Source organism: Dysidea avara, chromosome 15 (assembly GCF_963678975.1).
Source record: "Dysidea avara chromosome 15, odDysAvar1.4, whole genome shotgun sequence".
Taxonomy (NCBI): Eukaryota; Metazoa; Porifera; class Demospongiae; order Dictyoceratida; family Dysideidae; genus Dysidea; species Dysidea avara.
In genome coordinates, this window is record NC_089286.1 from 11946546 (window position 1) to 11951551 (window position 5006).

Sequence of the window (5006 nt, forward strand, 5' to 3'; positions counted from 1 at the left end):
GAGGGGTATTAGGAGATATGGTGATAATGCATGCACTGCAGCAAGTGGGAAGGTGAGGCATATACATCTACTAACAAAGACAAATTTGCATAGCTTGTATCCATATCACAACTTTGGTCTGGTTTTGCTTAGTCACATCACTCGATCATGCTAACTCTTTCCTTCATTACCTAATGGTTCAATGTGATAAAAGCCACAAGCGAAATTCCTTTTAGCTGATACAGTTGAAAACGTAGTGAAGTCCCCCACTAACGTGGCTATTTTGTCAATTATGATGTCACTGTGGATAGATGTGTACTGACATGGGTTTTTGCCATTTTCCGATATCCGATATTGATGTCACCTAAAGAAACCAATAACTGATGGTCGATCTGATATTTGCAAGGCATAATTATAATTTTCAACAAATGTAGGCAGCCATAGATAATACTATACCTATCTATGATCTACTGTAGCTCTTTTATGCTATATGCAATCTATGGTCTATGTTTGTGGTGTGGCTTCTATTGTGCAACCCAGACAATTAAGCACCACAAATATTTTATGCATGCTCCCATCAACGCTTAAATGGATTACTTCACATTACTTCACATTTAATGGCTGGTAGAGAAGACAGATTCTGCCTTCCTTTGTTCTCCTGTGGCTTTTTCATCATGTCTAAAGTAGTAGCTTTTACTATTTCATTTTAAACAATGGATAAACACTTCGGCAAGGCAAAAATTGTTTGTGTTTGTATGGCTTCTCATAGTGTTGCATTCTTTGTTCAGCACAGCCTCAATAAACAAGAAGTGACACTAAAAGTGCCACTGATTAAGTAAGAAACCAATGTATTCCCACTGTGTGAATATCACTAGCAATATTGGTTCTCATAGCACTGTTATCGATTGCCAATATGGGCTAAAATTCCTATATCGGTGGCCGATCCAATTATCGGTACACCTCTAATTGTGGATATGGTCCATTAAGGGAAGGTGGAGGTTGTATTGTTAAAATTTAAGGGTGCCCAAGAACAATACCAATGCTAGATTCGAAACATTCTTTGGATGCCAGCTACTACACTTTTATAACTAAAGCCTGGCTCAAAACCAGAATATAGATCACATACATGCAACTGTGTATATCGCTCCTAGCCACGAACCTCAAGTTTTGCTACGTGGGGATTTATATTGTAGATATGTCTCAGTACATGTAGGCATGAAATTGTAATTTTATATTAATATTACAATTACATAATAATAATGTCTTTCTTAAAGTTGTCCTATTTTAATGTCTTTGGAAAAAATCACATAATTGGTATAATTATCATCTTTAAAGTAAATTGTCCACTGATAAATGTCATTATTGTAAGCAACTAGCTCTCCTGTAAACCACTCTCGGTCATATTTTTGCCTTTATTTTTCTTCCTATCTGGGGTTTATTGCTAGGACTGGTGCCCTTCTTTTTCTTGCCTGCTTTAAAGTCATCTTCATCATTTAAAAAGTGTTGGTGCTTGTCTGAAGGACCATAGATAGCTGCAGTATCTCTTGGCTTCTCTTCCTCTGGCTTCTTTTCTCTTCTCTTCCTTTCTTTTAGCTTACTCTCTTTTAGCATGCTCTGATCTACCAATAGCATAATTATTAGACCTTTAACTAATATTAACAGTATTATAATGTTACACACAGAACAGTCATTAGGGGTCCACAGGTGTTGGCAATCTCCCTTTTTTTTTTCTGACCTTTTCTCCATGCACCTGAAGTTTATTAACATTTTTTCTACCTGTTTTTGTTATAACTTATAACAGAATTTAATAACTTAATCATCAGCACGTGTTACATACAAGACTCTAATTACAGCACACTGATTCTTATCTAAACCCACCATACAAGTACAAGAAATACGATTACATTTGTTAACTTATTTGCAACACAATTATCACTGATAATCCTGCGCATAGCTCATTTGGCATAGCTAACACAGACGTTATTGTCTGAATGTGTGCCCCTCCTATCAATTTGTAAAAGTTTGTTTATCGTTACAGCTATGTCCACATCACACAGTACCTGAACAAAACTTAGTAGAAAAGTCCTCCTGTATTCAATCAAGTCATTATGGAGAAACAGACAATTCACAGGAAGCCATCAATGCTACTGTGTGGCTATAGCTACAGAATCAATGCCTTGCACTGTAAGAAATTGAAAGGAGAACAGATGAAAGTGTGGGAATGGCATGATATGTTTGTGCATTGTATATACTACAGTATGCCAAAAGACACCAGTCAGCATCTAACAACGAACTTGTATCATTAGCCGTTCTGACTGAAGGCAGTCCGTCATTAAAAAATTCTGTTTTGAATATATTCTGTATCAATCTATCCAAAGGATTTATTGGCTGTTCTGAAGACATTGTCAGGTTTGTTATTACCATAAACAACTAAAGTTTAGCGTGGCTTAAGCAAATTTGACAAAGGAAATTTGTCAAACTTTATTTGCCATTAATTTTAGTTATTTTATACTGTTCAATACTGGCCATATACAGTAAATTTGCCACAAACTTTTATCCACCAACCTGCTTTGCATGCTGATTTGCCAAAATTAAGTCGTGCCAAACTATCATCATTTATGGTACTTAATTAGTGCTGCCCACAGTAGCTACGTATCTACAATATTTTGATAGGGTATATTAACACTTTCAAATATTTTACTGACCCTGATGATAGTGCATTACTAAGCATAGAGGTATTCTTCCAGCCAACTTAATCAGTCTATTTATTTAATTCTTCATATGTTACCACTAATATTTATCAACAGACTTCAGTATTATCAAACTAGTATAAATTTTGGTTAGGGTTGGCTCAGCTATTCACTTCAATCCATGCTCACGTTGAACTCAGAAAAAATTACCTTCATACTGAAAGTCATTATTTTGCTAAACAGGCGATACTAAAGTTATGGTTAGGGGTTTTACTATATACAGATTAACATATGTGACTGGGCCTGCAAAAATAGGGCATAAGGGTACATGATTTTTGCCTACTTTTTCAAACTTTCATCTCTCATATCTTTTTGTACCATTATGCTACAGTAATGCAGTTTTCAGCTTTTAGTCAGCATGTATTTTGCTTTATGATGCAAGTTACAGAATGCGAATAGTCTGTTTCAGTACTGAGTTATGGAGTATAGAGTGAAAGGGTGTAGTTTGTACCCACATGCCCTGTTTTTGCAGCCCCGCAGTCACATATAGCTATTGACAAATCCATGAAATAAGTAGCTAGCATTGGTGGCACAGTGGTTCCATTCTGAGAACAAACACTGAGATACAATCCCGAATGTTTTCCCTTCAGTTATAACTGTAGGAGCTAGCCTGACAAAGATGGCATCCAGGACCAGACCAATAGGCTATATACCTTTCATAAAAAAAATATAATGAAGATGGAGGTTAAATTATCCATAAGTGAAATACTTTGTATGATGATTATGTGCTTACCAGTCATGGTAAGATAAGCTGGTTCCCTCCAACGCTGCAAGGTGTTCCATAATTACTGCTTATGCGGTAAACATCAACCATATAAAGCATAGCATGCATGATAGAAGTAGCAATCAATGCAAGGTTATCAGCTCTGTCAGGATCATGCACCTTGGCTTTATTACCCAGCCTTTCGGTAAATAGCCACTCAGGGGTAACAAAAATAAAGTTAACATCTGAATTAGGATCTAAAGCAAGTGCTGTCGATCAAAGTGACATATATGAGCTCAGTGGCTAAAATATCAACAGATGACATCATCTGTTGATATTTTAGCCACTGAGCCCATATATGCCACTTTGATCCCGTGTTCATTTACTCGTATAGTTTGATCATGCATGAGGCTGATTGTGAGCATAATAACAACTGCTAGTTTTAAGTAAACAGGTGGGAATTGAAAGCAAAGACTTGTCACGTTTCCGGTAGATTGGATAACGATTGTGTCTTTCATATCCTGTACAGTATCAATGATGGACTTCTGATACAGATGACAGAAGAGAAGTGAAAAAGATTCAACTGAAGTTTAAACTTAACTGGCCTTGGCACCATACATAGAATCATTACTGTGATGGGAACTATGAGAACTAACAGTGTTGGTGCTGGGCAGTCTGGTGCTGGGACTCTCTTCTCCAGGCACCTATGCCCACAACACAGCATTGTTTAATTTGTATGACGATTCATGAAGAATAAGACTCACCAGTGAATGTCTAGTTTTTTTGGGATTATGGTGTAGTAATTCTGAGCAAATGCTGCAAAGAGGCCTTCCTTCAGGGCTGCATCATAACATAGAAAATCTGCAGCCTCATTACAGCACACTTCACAATCCATGTGGTTGAACGGCCAAAAGTCACGTGATCAAAAATCATTTGGTGAAGCCCGCTTGAATCGCCAAAGTCACGTGACCAAAATCAAGTGGTAAAGGGCCGCTAAAATCATGTGATACTGGCTAAGGCAGCGAGTGATTATAGAGGGTTTGCGTGGTGGTACCACAATTGATTTGAAAAGCAAAAGCTTATGTACAGCCCAGGTAATAAATACGGTAGTGTAGAAATGAATTCATGGGACGGTTTTCGTGACAGTGGGAGGCAGACACATCACAACTACAGATAACTCAGGAGGGGTGTCACTAAAAGGAGGAATGAGAAATTAGGAAACCGGAAATAGGGAATGGGAAACGGAGTATTTCTCCATAGTGGATTTTTGTCATATAAGCGATATTGCTAGCAAGTGAGGGAGTCAGAAGCCATCAGTGATGGTGCAAGCTGGACATATAGCCAAGTACATGGTCAAAACTTAGTATTTGAATCCATTGTTTGGCATTCCAGTGTTTGCTAGAGGTAGTTAGAGTGACTGGCAAGACTGATTGAAAGCAGCTCTTCAAGTGTTCTCAGTACAACATTGTGCAAATTCAGCCTCATTCTTCCGTAATGTGATCTCATATTTGTGTACCTCCTGCTGTGATTATTATTGTGTGATTACTCTACCCAGGATCACAAGTTCTCCTGTA